Consider the following 20,990-nt stretch of genomic DNA (forward strand, 5'->3'; position numbering starts at 1 on the left):
GTTTTCAACACTGATAATAAGAAATGTTTCTTGAGCAAATCAGCATATTAGAATGCTTTCTAAAGGATCATGTGACACTGAGGCCTGGAGGAATGATACTGAAACAGAAAAGTGTCATTAAATGAAAAGTTTTCTGCTGAAAAGCACCCAGTCAAGTGAAATGAAAAAAGTAGTTCTTCCCTACCAGATCATTAGGACCCCCCGGATGAGCAGGTAATCAGGTGAGAGAAACGTCACAGTTCAATCTCTCTTTATACTTAAAAGTTTCAATGGCACCATTCGGATGACTACTGGGGTCACTTACTCAATTACAACATTTCCACCCTATTTTCTCAAAGGAAATGAAGCAGAGCAGCTTAAATAAGCAGTTTATATAGAAAACATGAGGCTGCAGGGGAAATAGCAAAGAAGAAAGTGAAGTACTGTCTTTGTGTTGCTTGGAAAAGCTGTGCGGTATCTGCTCTCTCTCCCACATTACTGAACTCTCTCTAGTCAGAAGTGAGCTGAACGTACTTAGAAAGCACTAGAACAACTTTACAAACAGAGTTCAGTTTTTTTACTTTCATTTTTATTTTAAACTGCTGAGTGCATGAGGAACAAGAAGGTGCTGTTCCTTCTCTGAACACTTACGCCACATTATGCTGCTGAAATGATTTACTTTTAATCACAACTGAACAGCACCATGAGGAACAAATAAGTCTGAGAAAATCAGAGAGACACAGCCCTTTTCACACAGTAATACCAGTAAATTACTGTAAGATTACCAGAACGACTTTACCGGTAAATACAAAAACAAGCAACAACTTTCCATCAGTTTCAAAATACATCATTTGTAAACAGGGGTATTCACGTTGTTTTAAGTCTCGTGTCGAACATTCACATTCTTGCAGTTGCTTTTGGCCCAGAGACATCATTTTAGAGACTTCAAACCAAACTCGTCCAGCGAATATCTGTATACCAGTAATCTTGTTCTGCATTCACACAGAGCAGATTTCCAGTAATTTACTGGTAATGTAACAACTTTCTTACACCAGCAAATTGCCAGAACAACTCAGTATTTTGTAAAAGCTCCTGTTCACACATGAAGTCTTAAGGGTAATTTACCGGTATTTTCCCAGAAATTTGTCTAATATACTTGAGTCTGTAATAACTCTTTTGTTCTCCATATTACTGTACAATTTCTATAAAAATTTTACATTTTAATGAAAAAAAAAATTGTTACTGATGACTTTAAGTTCTTTTTTTTTTCTTCTTCTTCTTCTTTTTTTTTTATAGGGGGTTCCTTAATGCTTATGGGAGGTCCGGGACTGTAGAAAATGAACACATTGTGACACAAAAACAAGAAAACAAAAGTGTTATTGTGTGTGGGCATCTCATTAGAGCTCCAGCAGATGATGCAGGGCTGCACTTCTCTTCCTTCATTATTTTGTCCACTCTCTACACATAGAAGTGCTAACGGTAGAGTTGGCTGCCATGGCAACAGATGCGCTCAGTGCTGTCTTGGAGCAGCTATGTGAGCAAAAGCCCCAATTGGCGCCTTTTCGCCATGCAAATAATCCAGCTTTGCCATGTGTTTTATTATTCCGCACTTAAGCTGGCAGCCGTCTCGCGAGCGTCAGCTCTGAATGATGCTGCTCTCAAAAGCCACTTGGTTCAATATTCAATAAAAGACACCCGAATGCATCTTTAAAGTGAAAATTCACCAAAAATGGAAAAACATTCACTCACCTTGATGTTGTTCCAGACCTGTTTGAATTTATATTATGGTACTCTTTTCCAAAAGAATCATGCATCTGGGCTTTTGTTTGGGCTTCAAAATGGGAATAAGACACCAAAGTGCCTCAAAGTCCCTTTAAGGCCTTATTGTATAGTCTTTGTCTTAATATAATATATTTGTAAATACTGTAATTTTTATAGAGAGCTCCCATGAATATTGTCTATAAAAAAATAATAGTCGAGTCACTTGAACGTTAAAACAGATCACAGATATTTATGGGTTCATGTTTCATGTAGCCTATTTTAGTGTCAGTACACCCAAATGACTGACTTTTATTTATTTTTATTTCACTTTAAAATAAAAGAAATCATGAGTTTCATGAAGAGAAACTAGCAGTTTTGCAATTCACAGTGTACAATATGTTTTACTTCTAGAGTTGAGAAGAAAGCTTTGATCAATCCCACAGCCTTATTTCACCATCACTTTTGATTTTTGCATCAAATGCTGTTAGCCATTTTTGTAGTTCAGATGACCTTTGTAGTCCACTTTGAAGCTTTCGTTAAGAGTAAGTTTTTCTGTGAATTTAGACTTAAAGCAATCGTATGACCATTCATATGGACTAATTTTATGGTGCTATTAAGGTATGTGCCTAGCCTACCTTTTATTATCATATCAGCATCACAATCCTCATTTACTTTTGTTTTATGAAAAAGAATGACCAGGATAAAAATTCAGCTGCGACATGTACATTTCTGCTCCTTGGAGACTTGCGGTTTACATAACTGCAATATATCTTTCACTATCAAAAACTGTGGTAAAGGTTAAATTCTGCCTCGCAAGGCATCATGCCACTAATTACAGTAAAAGACTGATTTTGCTTTGGGACCATGTTTATCTGAAAGTTCCACAACGGTTGCTATGGAAATGTGTGCTGAGAAGGGAAGTTGTCCTAGTTAGAGCACCGCTCGTGTTGGCAGTGATCTGTAGGAGGCTTGAGATACATGCTCCTGTCTTATTATTAATTCTCCTTGATGCATTTCCAACAGCAACGCAGGTCATCGCACAATATGAGTGCTATTGTGGTAAAAATCATAATTTTCCCATTTGCTGTTGAGAGGGTTGCACAGTTAAATGCTTTCCGCCTACTCTACAGATTGTTTGCTCACCTCTGTGCTTCTTTTAAAAGGTAGAAATTTCAATGATCCAATAGTAATGTCAGATATTTCAAATGAGCCTGTTTGATCTAACTATGCTGAAGCACGACACCAAGCCACAGGAGAATGTGTGCCTACTTATACAGCATCTTGACATGGCAAAAATGTTTGGCTGAAAATAATAGGAAAGACCATCTCAGGGTTGGCATCTTCAGCATATATTAGAAACAGATCAAACTCTGGTTTGAGATGAGCAAAGCTGATCACACCATAATACTGTATAATACACTATTAGATTTAATCTGTCAGTGCTCTACAGCAATAAAATTTAATGTGGACTGATTTGCACCTTAAAAGCAGCATCATATTTAATTAGTTTCTTAAAACACATTGATTAGTATTTTGAATTTGAATCACCTTTTTTTTTTTTTGACATTTTCTGAGGTGATGATAATATTTTGTGTCTCAGTGTAACTCTATGCTATTTTAAATTGCTTTGAAAAGTAATGCCACATTACTCATTATTCATGTCTGTAGCAAAAACACTGAGATGATTTATACACTAAAGTTTAATAACTAATGTGTGTGTATAGGATACTAATTAAGTTTGCAGTATAAATTAAGGGTTTATACTTTTGGGTCATTTCTTTGGTTATTCAGGTTATTCAATTAAGGTTATTCAGTTAGATTTTCTGCAGCCAAATATATTAAAGTTTGCAACTGCTTATTTCAAACTTGTATTATTCTTAAAGGAATAGTTCAATCAAAAATAAAAGTTGGCTGAAAATATACTCACTCTCAGGCCATCCAATATTTAGATGAGTTTCTTTCATGTTCAAAACAAAGGAATTTAGCATTACATCACTTGCTCACCAGTGGATCCTCTGCAGTGAATGGGTGCCGTCAGAATGAGAGTCCAAACAGCTGATAAAAACATCACAATAATCTACAAGTAATCCACAGTACTAAAATATTTGTATAGAACCGTTTTGGAATGTTTCTGCTTGTAAACAGTGCTTATTCTGTTCATATTTCTCTCTTGATTCAGATGAGGAAATATTTTTACTGGAGAAACCAATATTATGGATAGAGCCAGAAGTAATGATTTAAAGTTAAAAATGTCTCATTGAATTTGTTTCTAACACACAGCTTTTCACTGCACAAGACTTTAATTGATGGATTGGAGTGGTGTGGATTGCTTGTGGATTATTGTTATGTTTTTATCCGCTGTGTGGACTCTCATTCTGACGGCACCCATTCACTGCAGAGCATTGATTGGTGATCAAGTGATGGAATGCTACATTTCTCCAAACCTGACAAAGAAACTAATTCATCTACATCTTGTATAGCCTGACGGTGAGTATAATTTTTGTGTGAACTATTCTTTCTGTCTAAATTAACAAGTTATCACTATCATCACAGAAATTCAATAATAATGTTTCGATTACTTGAAAGTACCATATTAACTATCATGGTATTTGAATATGGTAGTCAACTACTATCATGGTACATATCAAAATACCATGGTATTATGATATTATACCATCAAAGTCATTTTTGAAAGGTTAAAAATTATGAATCCCAAACACAAAATCCTTATAGATGTCAGAGGTTGAGTAATTAATCAGCAGAGAGGTTTGTAATTGCATTTGATCAAACAGAAGGTTAAACTGATTCACACTAATGCATTCTCTGTGTGCTTGATTGGAATCTGACATAATAACCCTGTTTGCTTTGATCCCCAAGAAAACATCATGTTATAGAATTTGGAACTGATTAACAAAATTACTATGATTAAAGATTATTTAAAATCTTTTACTATTTAATATTTTTTTTAGGTTTACTTAATATAATTTTGTTGTTTTGCACACAAAAAATTCATAGTTGGAATAACTACAAATGGAAACATTTAAAATTTACAGATAAATTCACACAAGTGAAACTTTATGTGAATCTGAGAATTAAGGATTGTAAGTCAAAAGTAATTTATTCGAAACCTGTAAGACCATCGTTTCATCATCATTAGGACAAGAACAGGCTTCAGCTTTGAAGAGAGCACATGTATGTGGCTGTAATTGGCTCTGGAGGCACGTGTTTTAGCAACAGTGCCAGCAGAGAATAAAGGAAGAATTTAATTCATTATGTCCAGTGGCTTCATGGATCCCGGATTCAATCTAAGAGGTATTTTTTAAAGGCAGTAAAAGGGTGAGCCACCCCCATCAGCACATACGCTGTGTCATAATTAGATCTGATTCACTCAGTCAGCAATCATTAGGAGAGTCGATCAGATCAAAGTCAGGGATGTCATGGACACTAATGAGCCTCTGAAAAACACATATTGAGGAAAAAAGAGAAAATCAAATCGACAGGTCAAAGATCTCTTAACAAATCTTCATCTCATTTTTATTAAAGACCAAGTAATTGTAGACTGAGTGAAAAAAATATATGAACCATTATATTATAAAGACAATAGTTCCAAAAGAATGGTATATTGTCACAGTACTGAACCCAAAGTAAATTATTACAAGATTACTTAGAAAATGTTCATTTTGTACAGTTCACAGAAGTTGGGAGAAGATTTTTTCTCACTAATGTTAAAACAAAATGAGATGCAGAAATGTGAAGAGAAGCATATAATGTATTTGATAAAAGAGAAACTGAAATTGTATGTTTATCATAACACATACTCCAATATTCTTTTTTTTTTTCTTTTTACAAAAATTATTTAAAAACAATTTTTACAGCGTAAAGACAAAATTGCAAAAAAAAAAAAAAAAAAAAAAAAAAAGATCCCTCAAACTGAAAACAAAACAAACAAACAAAAACTGATAGACAGTTTTCTTTTTTTTTAACTTCAACCAATTATGAAGTAACTTAGCTAGCTACCTAGCAACACCTGAGTTTCCTTAGCAACTGACAGGTGAACAATTATTAGTCAAATTATGTGTCACTAAGCCGCACGGTTCTTCTGTCCTAAATGCTTACAATAAAAACAACCACAAAACAAATCTACATACAATTTGCAATTATATAAATACACCATAAAATCAGCCATAAAGGACTCATCATCTGAGCTCACCTCTGCTTCATGCACATTTAATACACATAGTTCTCGGTCCCCTAGGATCCTCTGATAACACATGCTGACATACTCTGTGCATGATAGCTGTGAAACAAGGCAACAAAACATGGATTGGCAGCACTGTTGCCATAGTAACCCCACAGCCCCTCACGCTTCAGCAGCCGAATGTGCTGAGAAGATGAGGCCGTGTTTATTTATTTATTTATCGCAGCTCAGTAAGTCTCCCACACAAAGCATGAAGCATGTGTCTCACAGACATGTTTTCTGTGAGCGACAGTGATTTTTCAGCCTCCGTGTCTTTATTTTGACTTTCCGTGACAGATACTGTAATTGAATTCATGATTGAGTCAGATGCATTACACTGCTTCCTTTCGCAGTCATGTTTTATGTAAAGATCTTCTGTTATGTAATTTAGCACTACCAAAAAGTTTATAGCTCGACCATCAGAGGTTGTCATGAAAAAGGTCATGCAAGTCTTCAGTGGGTTACAAACTGTTACAAAACCTATTGTGCTGCCTACAAAGGCAGTATTTTAAGAAAGCATATAGGTGCATTCAGGTTAATTATGCATTTTCGATGAGATGATCATATTTTATCAATTCTAATGTTCAGCATTTCATACTCCACAGAGAAAACACTTCCACAATTCCTTTCAAAAAGCAAAGTATATATTATATGGAACTAAAGGTAACACTTCAAATTAGAGAACACATATAGTTGTTAAGTTTGGGGTCGGATTAAGGGATCTAAAATATGGTCATGCAGAATAAGGAATCAGTATGTGCCTAATAAAGTTATTACTTATCTAAAAGTATTACCTAACTGTCAACTGTATACAGTACATAATACTTTTCATTTGCAGTCCAAATAGCTCAACTTTTGTATCAGCTTTAGTTGTATCACATAGCTTTTTGCAAATTCCATCCACCCACCCATAGGTCTGTGTGCTGTAAACCTGTTTGCCACTTTGGAGCTGCACAAACTTGCCGAGCTAAGATGAGAATCACAGGAAACTGTGATTTGTTGCAGTACTGGAGACTCTGACATCTGTAGCTTTTGTTCCTCTCGTTTTAAACCCAATGCAGTTCTCAGCGGGAAGCTCAACCCTCTTATCTGAAATATTGCTTCTATCCCCTGTCATAATGGTGGTGAAAATAAACTGCTGCTCCAAAATGACTTTCATTTGTGGCTCAGGTAACTGCGCCGCTGCTTAAGACATGCTTAAAACCTGCTCTAGACTCTTTGGGTTCCATTATTGTACCTTCTATACTGTTCAGCCCCTACAGCTCGTGCGTCTTCTTTGTGCTCTTGCCCCTACTGTGGACACCTGATGTGATACCATTTCCTTCTTATTATTTGCCCGCTGTGACCTTGTTGGTTGCTATGGTGCTCACCACATTTCTTTTCCACATGGCACCTGCTGCACTCAGCTGACCGACATCAGGTAAGTCCAGTTCTCACTTCCAGTTACAGTCTACAGTGAGGAACTAGGAAAATCTTAAAATCATATCTAAAAATGTGAATTAAAATGAATAAATGTAGATTTTTTTTTGGATAATTTATTGTCCATAAACAATTGTGTTCCATCCGCTTACGACTGTGTGTTTTGATTCTAATATATCTTGTAAAAATAGCTTTTTCTGCTCTAAAGGATTGATGGAGGGTAAGCCAATAGCATTTGAGTGTGGACTGTGAAGGAGCATTTCATTGGTTAGATCCTCGGAATGAATGCCCTCTTCAATGAAAGAGTCGGTACAAATTCAGTGATCTTGTGCGTGAATCAACTGAACGAGAGCAAGCAACATTATTTTAGATATAGGGCCCTATGATTTCCGCAGTGTGGAAAACGAAGATGGAATCATGGTATCTAGTCGTAAAAATTGGATTCACTGTATTACGCTGAATGTCACAGAATTTGCACAATTTTGAATGAATAAATAAAAAGTTAGTTTAGTACACTTAAAATTAGGGTAGGTGATTCCAACGCTATCTCATGACCAATTTGTACGTATTTTACGAAGTGGCTTATTTGTACGAATTTGTACGACATTACTCGTAGGGTTTTATACGATTTGTCTAAACCCCAGTGACGGTTAGGTTTAGGGGCGGGGTTAGGTGTAGGTCATTCGTACAAATTCATACGAATTGTGCAACTTGGCAAAAATCGTATGAATTTGTATGAGTGTGGTCGTACGAATTTGTACGAATAAGCCACCTCGTGAAAAATGTATGAATTACCGCAAGATCGGGTTGGTGATTCCAGAGGGGCTAGCAATGACAAGCTAGCTTTGAAAGCATAAAATCCCACTCTCCCTGCAAATCACTCTCCAAAGCCACGCCTCCTCCAAATCATGAACACGCACAGGCAGACCAGAGGCTAACCGGAGACATGATGAGAGACGACATTACAGGAGGGTTGAATTCAACACTGTCAGATCACCTCATATCTAATTCACCGGTGAGAAAACATTACTGTACAAAGTGCATAATATTATATTAATAACTCCTTCTATTCTCAATCAGTCTGCAATAGCGTAATGGAACGCGCTGATGACGTATGGACAGAGTGCGTGGAGGTATGCAAATACATACATTGAGAGGCAGTCAAGACAGCCTATCACAATCCTCGGACTGAGGATATGGTCCTACGCCTTCCACAGATGATATAAATAACATATAAATACATTTATACCACTAAGCTTAGTGATTGTTATAAGGATGTAAAAAGAATTTCAACCATCATAACAAAAAAAAAATTCTGAACCAAATAAACCTACCCTGCCTTTTAAATCAAAACGCGATAGTGTCAGTCAATATTAAGCCACGAAAAGACGATTTAAATATGAATCCTGCATGTTCTGCATCTCTCTGTGTGAATGAATGGCGCTTAAAGCTTGGTTTTGTTTAACACATTGCCAGAGTTTTCGACACTGCTTCTGATAAAAACTTTGTTGGTTAGAAGATGTGTGCAGTGGTCGAACTGTAAAACTGTAAACTGTAGAGAAAAAAAAGAAATAAAAATTTGGGGGGAAAAACCATAACTGCAGTTAGTGTGGTCAATTTCTTTGGTGGGGCAGGGGGTCCTGTAACTTTACACAGTGATTACAAAATTTGTCTAATTTTTTTTAACAATTTTATTTATTTATTTATTATTATTTTTATTTCTACTCCTTTTGCGAAAATCCCTGTGTCAAAACGCACTTGTGCTTTTTAAATGCAGATGCAAGAAAACATAACCAGGGATGGGGCTGGGGTGCAAATGAAGCCATTTTATTTTTATTGGTCGATGCCTTACCAAAGGGGGAAGTCGTGGCCTAATGGTTAGAGGGTTGGACTCTCAATCGAAGGGTTGTGGGTTCTAGTCTCGGGCCGGACGGAATTGTGGGTGGGGGGAGTGCATGTACAGTTCTCTCTCCACCTTCAATACCACGACTTAGGTGCCCTTGAGCAAGGCATCGAACCCCCAACTGCTCCCCGGGCGCCGCAGCATAAATGGCTGCCCACTGCTCCGGGTGTGTGCTCACAGTGTGTGTGTGTGTGTGTGTGTGTTCACTGCTCTGTGTGTGTGCATTTCGGATGGGTTAAATGCAGAGCACAAATTCTGAGTATGGGTCACCATACTTGGCTGAATGTCACTTCACTAAAATTGACAAAAAACATTGGATGATTTCTTCGTGTGATGACGTCATGCAACAGTGGCAGCCAGTGTGACATTTTGGTAGGAAAGCTGGCTTTGGGAAAACAACTTAGCAAGGTAATAGACTGCGGAAGCTATCAGCTCACCTAATGGACAACACTGGCTGCTGGGAAGCCATGGTTAATCAGGATACCGCGTCGGTGAGTGAGTATCCTGATTCACCACAGCTTCCCAGCAGCCAGCGTTGTCCATTAGGTGAGCTGATAGCTGATAGTCTTCTGCCATGCCGAGGGCAATCAGAGAGCATTTAGTGTTATTCTAAATCACCTCTGACGAAGAGACAAATAGTAAACAGTAGTGTCATCTAACACCTGTAACAACAAACTACGTAAATCATTTACAGTTGACTGGAAACTCCCTTAAGTGAGTTTTCTTGCATTGTCTACAATAACACAACCGGCTTGCAAGTTTAATAATAGTCTATCAAATATCATGAAGCATTCTTGAAAAGCTTCGTACAGACATGTGATCCTCAGTCACTGCAGGAGCAAAGCCCAATGTTTTCATTCATGTGTCCTGCATGATTAATTTAGAGCTGCCACCTGCCAGACATTCATCTGTGTAGGAATCGATGTTAATGCACTGCCACGTTTCAGGCTCACAGGAGACACTTGATAAACATGCTTCACTGATACGGGTGAGCTGTTATTTAAATATGGAGCAATAGGAATAAAGCATTGTACTTATGTATTACCTGAAAGATGTTGAACATAAATAAATAAATATGCCCTTGTTTTTTTTTCTAATATGTTTCCAGAAATTAAGTTTTACCATTTCACCACTTAGCAGACCTGGAGCTAGTCTCAGCCTCAGGCGGCACACCCACAAACCGCCCACAAACCATTCGTCAACCATCTATCTGATCATGCGAAGTTTAATAAAAGTAGTCCATTCGAGTGTTGTTATACTGTGTTTCACGATTTCTTAAAGGTGCAGTAGGTAACTTTTGTAAAGATATATTTTTTACATATTTGTTAAACCTGTCATTATGTGCTGACAGCAGAATATGAGACAGATAATCTGTGAAAAAATCAAGCCCCTCTGGCTCCTCCCAGTGCTCCTATTGTCATTTGCAGAAATACATTGCTCCCGGTAAGAAACAACCAATCAAAGCTGCGGTCCGTAACTTTTTTTGTGTTCAAAATGTAGGAAAGTGTATATAATAAGCGAGTACACCATGAATCCATTTTCCAAACCGTGTTTTTATCTTGTCCTGAATCACTAGTGTGCACCTATAATAAGTGTTTATATTCGGACTATTTTAGATTGCTTCGGGGTTACCGCGGCGGAGTAACCCAGTACCTTTGTGATTCTTCATAGACATAAACAGAGAGTAGTAGTTCCAGTTCAGTTTATTAACCGCTAGAGCGTCAAAAGTTACCGACTGCAGCTTACGTTATAAGATAGCCTTGTCCATGTTGACCAGACAAACAGTAATTTCGGTTGTGGTTCATCCTCTAATCCATTCATGAACACGAAAACCGAATCGAGAACAAATTATTCAAAACTGTGTAAATGAGATCAATTGACTGATATAAAAGATTTGATTCGACAAAAGTGATTCACTAATGAATCAGACATGTCTACTTCTCAATAAAGCAGCTGCCAAAATAGTCTGTAAATATTGGCTTCAGTTAGGCCTATTGTCTATTCTTCACACAAAGTTGTCATTTACTTGAGAAGATTTTATATATCGCAGTCGTCGTTCACTTTTATTATAATGAAAGGATTCTCAATTCTGTCATCATTTAGCACAACCTGCATGACTTTTAATGCTGTGGTACACAAAAGATGATATTTAGAAGAATGTTGGTGTCACACCTGGACTCATTTAGTGTGTTTTTGCCCGTGACCCAGTTTGTGTCTTTCCGTGTTTGGTTTGATTAGTTCCCAGGTGTGTCTATTCTATTCCTCATGCGTTCCATGTCCCTGTTAATTTAGTCATGCCATCCACCTGTGTTTCCCCAATTATCCTTTTGTACATAAGCCTTGTCCTTTCAGTTCTGTTTTGTCGGGTCTCCTCACTTGTGACTAACTCACTCACTTACGTGTGTCTATCGCTGTGCTCCATGAATGGTATATATTAAAAGCCTTATTTCGTTTATCCTCGGCTCCGTATTCCTTCAGGCAGCGTAAACCGTGACAGAAGACCCGACCTAAAAAATGAAAGTATAAAACTGCGTGTTTTTCCCTCTGTTTTGCTTTCGTTTTTTCACAGTCTTTTCTTTTCTTAGTTTCTATGGATCCCCTCTATCGTCCCGAATTCCTCATCCTCCTGCTGAAGCAGGAAGGACGTTCTCTCGAGGACCATACCAGACAGTTTCTTCTATTAGCTAATGCCACCAGCTACCCGGACGACGCGCTCTGCACCTTCTACAACACCAGCCTGAACTCCAAATGCAGAGCGTTGTCGCCCGAAGATGGTCCTCGGGAGGATTTCGCCGCATTCGTGGAGTGGACTCTGGCGAGAAATGGCTCACCTTTCACCGTCTGCCCGATAGAGGATCTCGCCAGTCCCACTCCCGACCCAGAGACCAGCCAGCCACCACCCCGCCACACGGAGCCAGAGCCCACCGCAGCCGCAGAGCCCGAGCCATTCACCGACAGGGAGCCGGAACTCGAGAGCGCGACTGACCAGGTGTGTGAGCCGGCAACACCGTGCATCATGGGAGTCCTCGTGGAGATCGAGGGCGTGGAGGAAAGCCCTGCCCACACTCCTGCGACTGAGGGTGAGCTGTATACAGTCTCTGAAGGTCATATGGAGCAAGTGCTGGATCTGATGGACTGGTCTATGGAGGTAATCCCTAATTTTCCTGTTTCCCCGCTGGTTCCGTCCAGCCCTGATTCCCCTGTATACCCTCTGTCTCCCACTCCTACCTCCTCCAGTCATTTCCTCTGCTCCATTTCCACTGGTTCCATCCAGCCCTGAATTTTCTGTGTCTCCGCTGGTTCCGCCCAGCACTGAGTTTCCTGTTTCTCCGCTGGTTCCGCCCAGCTCTGAATCTTCTGTGTCTCCGCTGGTTCCGCCCAGCTCTGAATCTTCTGTGTCTCCGCTGGTTCCGCCCAGCCCTGAATCTTCTGTCTCTCCGCTGGTTCCGCCCAGCCCTGAATCTTCTGTCTCTCCGCTGGTTCCGCCCAGCTCTGAATCTTCTGTGTCTCCGCTGGTTCTGCCCAGCCCTGAATCTTCTGTGTCTCCGCTGGTTCCGCCCAGCCCTGAATCTTCTGTGTGTCCGCTGGTTCCGCCCAGCTCTGAATCTTCTGTATCTCCTGTGTTCCCTCCCGGCCTACCTCTCCCACCTCCTCCAGGACCTGCTGGTCCCTCTGCTCCACTTCCGCTGGTTCCGTCCAGTCCTGATCCTCCTGTCCTTCCTCCCATCCTTCTCCTCTCTCCTCCTCCTAGACCAGCCAGTTCCTCGTCATCCCTGCTGGTGCCAGTCAGTCCCGCAGCTCACCCTCAGTCCACGCCATCGGGGCGCGGTGGTTCGCCGCTGGACTGCCAGTCTCCAGCTCTGCCTTGGCATGTTAAGGCCCTGTCTCCGCCTCCAGCCTCCGAGCCCTGGACTCCTCCTCGGTCCTTCGACCCAGCGGCTCCGCCTTGGCTCTTAGCTCCCTCGTCTCCACCGTGGCCTGTCATCCCACCTGCTCCACCGGGCTCCCTCGTCCCTCCGGCTCCACCTTGGTCAGTCGTCGACCATCCGCCGCCTCGGGACTCCTCTCCTCTGGTTCCACCTCGTCACTCCATCCCTCCGGCTTTGTCAGGCTCCTCCTTCCCTCCGGTTCCACCTCCATCCTCGGTCACTCCGGCTCCACAGCGGTCTGCCAGGACCCTGCCTCCGCCTTGGTCGCCTGAGCCTTCTGCTCCACCTAGGCCCTCCGGAACCTCGACGTCCCCCTGGCTCTGCGGCTGTGCTGCTCCATCTTGGGCTCCTCACCCACCGGTGCAGTCTCCGCCTGTCGGCCCCCTGGTATCGTCGACCCCTCCTTCACCATGGCTCCTCCCGCCATCGACTCCACCTTGGATCTCCGTCCTGGCTGGTCTCTGGTGGACCATCTGGCTCCTCCTGCTCCTGTCTCCTCCCTGGCTCCTTCCTCCGTCGTCTCCTCCCTGGCTCCTCCTTCTGTGGTCCCTGTCTGCTGGCCCCCTCCTGGGAGTCCGTCCTCCACCGGAACCTCCTCCCAAGTTCCCACCCACACCTCCCTCTGTTGTTTCTACGGTGCGAGGACGCACCTACCGGGAGGGGGGAGTACTGTCACACCTGGACTCATTTAGTGTGTTTTTGCCCGTGACCCAGTTTGTGTCTTTCCGTGTTTGGTTTGATTAGTTCCCAGGTGTGTCTATTCTATTCCTCATGTGTTCCATGTCCCTGTTAATTTAGTCATGCCATCCACCTGTGTTTCCCCAATTATCCTTTTGTACATAAGCCTTGTCCTTTCAGTTCTGTTTTGTCGGGTCTCCTCACTTGTGACTAACTCACTCACTTACGTGTGTCTATCGCTGTGCTCCATGAATGGTATATATTAAAAGCCTTATTTCGTTTATCCTCGGCTCCGTGTTTCTTCCGGCAGCGTAAACTGTGACAGTTGGTAACTAAATAGTTTCAGTTCCCTTTGACTTCCATTGTATGGACAAAAAAATATAATGGAAGTCAGTTGGAACAAAAACTACTTCTTTTGTGTTCAGCAGAAGAGAGAAAGTCATACAGTTTTTTTTTTCCATACTATGGAAGTCAGTGGCTACCAACATTATTCAAAATATTTTATTTTGTGCCTAACATAAGAATGAAACTCATACAGGAACAACCTGAGGGTAGTAAATGATTTTCATTTCTGGTGAACTATGCTTTAAGAAAAAAACTTACTTTAACTGTAAAGTTTTTATTTTAACTTTGGCACTAATGTTGTTAAAATCAATAAAGGCAGGCTAGAAAATGGTCCTTCTGAATCTTTACATGGTTTAATTTTTGTTTGTGTAAGGGCAATCACACCTCATCTGTGTTTCACCACAACTTTCCCACTTAAATAACATCACTATTAGATGACTGCTTGATCAAAATGCCCTTTGGATCAAAGGTGCAAATAAAATATATCAGTTTCAATGGGGTTATAACCCATGGGGACGTTTCCACAAAGACATGAGACACAGAGGCAATTCACTTGAGAAGAAAAGGGCTCTTCGAAGAGTTACTCAAAAAAGGCTTTAGCACATAAAATGGTTGCTTGGAAACAAGATAAAAATTTCAATAGCATATCCATTTACAGCTAAAGCTGTTTGCTATTATATTTTCGTTAAATGCTACATGAAGCTCAAAAACGCCACCCACTCCATTCAGCACAGCCTAATCTACGCTCTCTTATTAGACTGAATAACTCTTCTGTCAAAGTCTAAAAGAGCTGTTTATGTGGGTCAGATCTTCAGTATAAAGCATAAAAGTTTTTTGCCATCACTAACAAACTCACCCATGGCAGTCTTTATTAACTGCAGGATCCCAACTATGAAAGGAAAAGGTTCCTTTTAGTTATGAATAGAAAAGATCACATTGCAATCACTCCTGCATTTACCAATGTGTTTAGTATGAAATGCTGTTAGTCATTTATTTCAATCAAGCAGGTCTGTAATAATCTCAAAGGCATATGTGTGTTTTTCATTACATCACTTGCTCACCAATGGATCCTCTGCAGTGAATGGGTGCCGTCAGAATGAGCGTCCAAACCGCTGATAAAAACATCACAATAATCCACATGTGGAATGGACTTTTTCACTGGAGGAATCGTTATTATGAATTATTGAGTTGTTGAAGTCATGATTTTAATACTTAAACCTCAAAACGTGTATAGAACTTAACTTTTAAGCACCACTTAATCCTCCAATCCAGGTAGAGATTCAGAGGTGGCCTTAACAAAGAAAAGTTCATGGATTCCATCATTACATGTGTGAGGGTGGAGAGTCATTTAGGGCTTTGAGTTTGTTTCCTCTATGGCTTTTCTTTAATCAAATCTCAGAACCGCTGGCTCGCAGCTATTCATCAGCCTCGGACCCCAGTGGAAACAAACTTGTCGGACATCATTAAAGCCCTCTGTATGTCCCTTGGTTGCGAAGTCCGTCTCGCTGCGCTGAAGGTAAGCAGCTAATTAAGAGCTAAAGCTCCTCTCTGATCCCTCAACGAGCACAAGGGTCCAAAACGAAGGCTGCTTTGAGATTAGCCGTATTGTCACGCCGAGGAACCCACTGAGAGTATTTCCGCTAATTGAGCTTCACCTAATGCAGGGGTAGGCAAGTTTGGTCCTGGAGAGTCAAACTCTATCCCTAAATAAATGACTCGCCTGCTTCTAGCTCTAGTAAACTTTTAGTAAAAGGCATTGGTTTGCTTGTTCAGGTGTGATTGATTAGGGTTGGAGCTTATCTCTTCAGGATTGTGGCTCTCTAGAACCAAACTTGCCAACCCCTCACCTAATGGGACTGATGACATTTTTCAGTTCTGTGTTTAAAAAACAAAAAACAAAAAAAACCTCTCTAAAAAGCTCATTTACGGTGTTTCAATGACATCATCAGACGTTGGAAAGCACAAACAAGCTGCTATTTCAGGACCGGACTGTTGATGAGCTGCTATTAGCAGTTTAATTAATTCAGTTCCGAATGAACTAATGTTTCATTGCAATGTATGGAAGATAAGAAAACTGATATGGGATCGCTAGAGACGAGGAGGCGGCGCTAATATCAGTGAAGTTGGTCACAACTCATTGATTTTATCGTCAGCTATGGCTAAGCAATGCCAAAAATACTATGCATGATCAGTTATGGTTTTTCAAAGAGATCTGTCACAATTTACTTTTGACTGACCCTTGAAGGAAACTTCATGTTATCATACAGGGTTAATATAGTTAACTAAAACTAAAGTCATAAAAACATTTTCATTAGTTGAAATATAAAACTGTAAACTGAAATACAATAAATGTAACTATAACAATTATTGCAGCTTGCCAAAGACGGATTTAACCAACGATAAGGGCCCCGGGGAATCTGTCTAATCTGGACTGTCTCAAAATGGATATATTAATCTCAGAGAAGAATGTATAGTGTTTTGTGACTATTTTATTTACAAATGCACAAATATAAATGCAACTGGATATGTTCACTTAATAATAGAATACATTTTTTGATCTGTTTCTTGGCAAACTCTACCATTTGCCTTAAGAACACTTGGATTAAGGAACGAGCATGCATGGGATAATTTTACACACTTTTTTTAATGCTTTTTGTAAAAAGATTGAAGAAGGTTACAATTCATTAACTGGACAAGTTAAAGAATGTCTTCTTTTTTTTATCTGAAAAAAAAAAAGCCTAACATGGCTTTAGAATAGCATCAGGATGACTAATTATTTACTTAATTGTGAAGAGGAAAAATAACTATAAACTATGACAGAGAGAGAGAGAGAGAGAGAGAAAGTGTTAGGCGTAAAAGAACTCTTAGTTATTATGCTGGGGCACCATACCTAAAATTTTCTTAGGGCCCCAAGTAAGCCCCTGCAGCTTGCCAAGGCAAATATTGTAATTTTCATTATATAAACTTAAATAAAAATGAACAAAAGACATATTCAAAAAAATTAAAGTGACAAAACAACAAAATTACTAAAATTCGACAAATAAAATGAAAAATAAAATATAAGAAATAGACTCAATTTCAATAGGCTGTATTAATAAAAACATAATTGTATCTCAGTTGTACTAAAATGAAACTGTAAAGCTCACTGTCACAAAAACATTATCACAAATAAAGCTGCAGAGAAACACCCAGATGCAAATAAAATTTTCAAAATGTGCATATAAAAATGAAGAAATGCTCACCAACAACAATAGTAACAAATTTAAACCTACATAATATATATATATATATATATATATATATATATATATATATATATATATATATATATATATATATATATATATATATATACCGTATTCACACACACGTACACTGTAAAAGCTTTTTACACTGTATTTTTACTGTCAATTCATTAATTCAAATTCATAAATCATTACTTTAACTAAACACTGTCATATGAAAAATGTTTTTAAAAAATGACAATTGCTCCAGGTGAGAAAGTCCAACAAATATAAAAAAAGCATTTATTCTTTGATAAGATAGAAATTCATTATTCAAGGCCTTCTTAACAATGCTTGTAGTTGCCATAGAAACAAGCTCAATATGGCATGAAATATCTCTTGTTTTTGTGCAGCCTAAAAGTGCTGGCTCTAATTTCTTATGTGCTAACTACAGACCTGTCATTACCATTCTGCTTCAGTTTTATCTCTGCTGCTTATGCTTGGCATCGCTATCAAAACATCAAATAACACCTCGCTGCTGATTAAAAACAGTCTGTGCAAAAGTGTGAAAGAAGTCCAATTGAGTGTGTGCCCATTCCACACAATCAATCCTTGTTAAGTAAGAGGCCTTACATAAGAAAAGAATATCTGTAATGAAGTACAAGGGCAAATCTGTCATCTCTGTCACTGCTCATGTGAAAGTATTGGGTAATACAAGTGGGACTATCAGTAAAACACATCAAGAGTTCTTGTCGGTGACATACTTCTGCTTTATTGATTATATGTGCATAGTTGATGAATGCTTGATGACTGCAATATTCTGAACAGTAAACCAAAATTTGGTATAGGATTTTCCTTCACTTAAACAGGTTTCACTCAGAAATTACTAGTAAATCACAAGTTATTACAATAAAATGATTTATTATAAAATTATATACAATATAATTATTCCTTTAACTGCAAAAATTAGTAGTAAAAAACATTATCTTTCTACTTCAAAATTTCATGTTTATTTAAATTTAAATAAACATGAAATCTTGAAGTAGAAAGACAACTTTTTTTACTACAAATTTTTACTGTTAAAGGAATAGTTTGCCCAAAATTGAACATTTGCTGAAAATGTACTCACTCTCAGGCTATTCAATTTGTAGATTAGTTTGTTTCTTCATCTGAAAAGATTTGGAGAAATGTAGCATTACATCACTTTCTCACCAATGGAGCCTATGCAGTGAATGGGTGCCGTCAGAATGAGAGTTCAAACAGCTGATAAAAACATCACAGTAATCCACACCACTCCAGTCCAACAGTTAACATCTTCTGAATTGAAAAGCTGCATGTTTGTAAAAAACAAATGCATCATTGAGATGTTTTTAATTTCAAACAGCTGCTTCTGGCTTAAATACAAGTCATTATTCATGATATTGCTTTGTCCAGTGAAAAGGTTGTCTAGTCTGAATCAGGAGAGTAATATATACAGGTCAAAAATTGTTTACAAGCCCTAAAAAAAAGTTTAAACAAAAATATGATGATTTTTTTTATAAGATGTTTGGATTCTCATTCTGACGGCACCCATTCACTGAAGAGGATCAATTGGAGAGCAAGTGATGAAATGCTAAATTTCACAAAATATGCTGATGGAATAAACTCATCTACATTGTTTCAGAAGAACTCGCAATAATGTCTTAAACTGTGTTCAGATTTACAATCAAAAGTCAGAAATATTTCCTCCCAAAAAATATATATATATATATATATATATATATACACATTTTGTTTTACAGCTCAACAATTGTCTCGTTTTATTTCTCTTGAGTTGAGGAATTTTATGAGAAACATCTGATTCATAAATGAGAAATGACGTAAATGTGTAATTCTTTGCCGTCAAATCATTTTCTCTCAGCTGTGCATTTACAATCATTACGGGTTTCCATTAGCATGTTAGCTAGAATAGTCTACAGACATATCACAGACATGCTATGCTACAGACATAGCATAATTACATTTCCTTAGACCTCTAGCACAACCAACGGCAGGTCTCATTACATGATGCAGCGGGTTCATGATACTGTGAAAATAACCATAGAGGCAGAAAATAGTGAGAGAAAAAAAGAAAAAATACAAACTAGAATTAACTAAAGTTTATGAGCTTACTGGAGGAAACTCACAGTTTTTTATCACCTCAATAACAGTTCTTTCAGTATCTGGAAAATAACTGATCGCATATTTTAACTCTGTAAATAATACTATCGTATTTGATACATGAATTTCTAAGGCCTCTAAATGATCAACATGATCACAACTTTGCAGGAAAACTCTTGTACACAAGGTATGACACACTTTCTGTCATCTGATTGACATTATATGCTTTTTTAACAAGTCCACCTTCAAGTTGCGGTACACTTCTTTTTACTTTGAAATACTGTGGACTGCAGCAACTTATTGTTTAATGCAGAAAGTGGCAGTGAGAAAATAGCTAAAATATTGAAAATCCCCATTGAAATAACTAAGGAGTTATAGTCAGCTGAAGATATTACAAAACTGCCTGGAAGAGGATGTGTGTCTATTGGCTCATTTCCAATGTGTGGTACGGTACAGTACAGTATTATTCAAACGGGACTGGCTTCTATGGTCAGATGAAACTAAAAAAAAAAAGCTTTTCGGCAGCAGAAGGGTTTGGTGCAAAGTAACATTGATAAAAAGTACCCCATGCCCACGATCTTTAGTGTTGCAGGCCTGTTTTTCTGCCGGAGGTTCTTTAATGAAAGCTCCAAAGGATAAATGATGAAGATTTAGTTTCACAGCCACATTTATTCATATTTACCAAATAAATAAGGTTCCCGACTCTTAGTCCTCTCGACTCTCACACTGTCTCTTTTTCTACAGCAATCATGCATTAATAACATCATCAAAAGCATGCTATCACAATCCTCTTCGATACTGTATTTATGCCTGAAGCCATTTCTACCACACTGAGTGGTAACTGATATAATTAAATGGTGACATACAGTACGCTGCAGGACAGACATTAACATGACTCACAAAAGAGAGGGATTTCAAAGAGACACTAGATTTCATTGTTTTGTGTTGCACAAACATGATGACAGCTATAGTTACAGTGTAATTCCCTGATGAATGCCTGACTAATAAACTCAAACTATACAAAGTGTTACTGAGAGAAAGAGATAGAACAGAAGAGAAGCAAGGTTTGTAAATGCACCAATCTGACAAAAACAGCACCCATTCTTTCTTGATTTTGAAAGTGTGGTGCAACATCTACTGGCTGCAAAAAGTATTGCCTATGAAGAGGTCACGACAAAAAGGCAAAAAGCTCTACAGCAGAGCTCTACAATCTGCTAACTATGTTGTCAAAACTGCTAGCCTAAGAAAGTTTTAAAGGAACTGTTCACTATTAACTCTTAATGTCTCTTTCCTCGGCCGACCACAAAGGAAGATATTTTGAAAAATGCGGGTAACCAATGCATTTCATTAACTTCCACATATTTTTGTTGTCCATA

This window comes from Carassius gibelio, chromosome A23 (assembly GCF_023724105.1).
Source record: "Carassius gibelio isolate Cgi1373 ecotype wild population from Czech Republic chromosome A23, carGib1.2-hapl.c, whole genome shotgun sequence".
Taxonomy (NCBI): Eukaryota; Metazoa; Chordata; class Actinopteri; order Cypriniformes; family Cyprinidae; genus Carassius; species Carassius gibelio.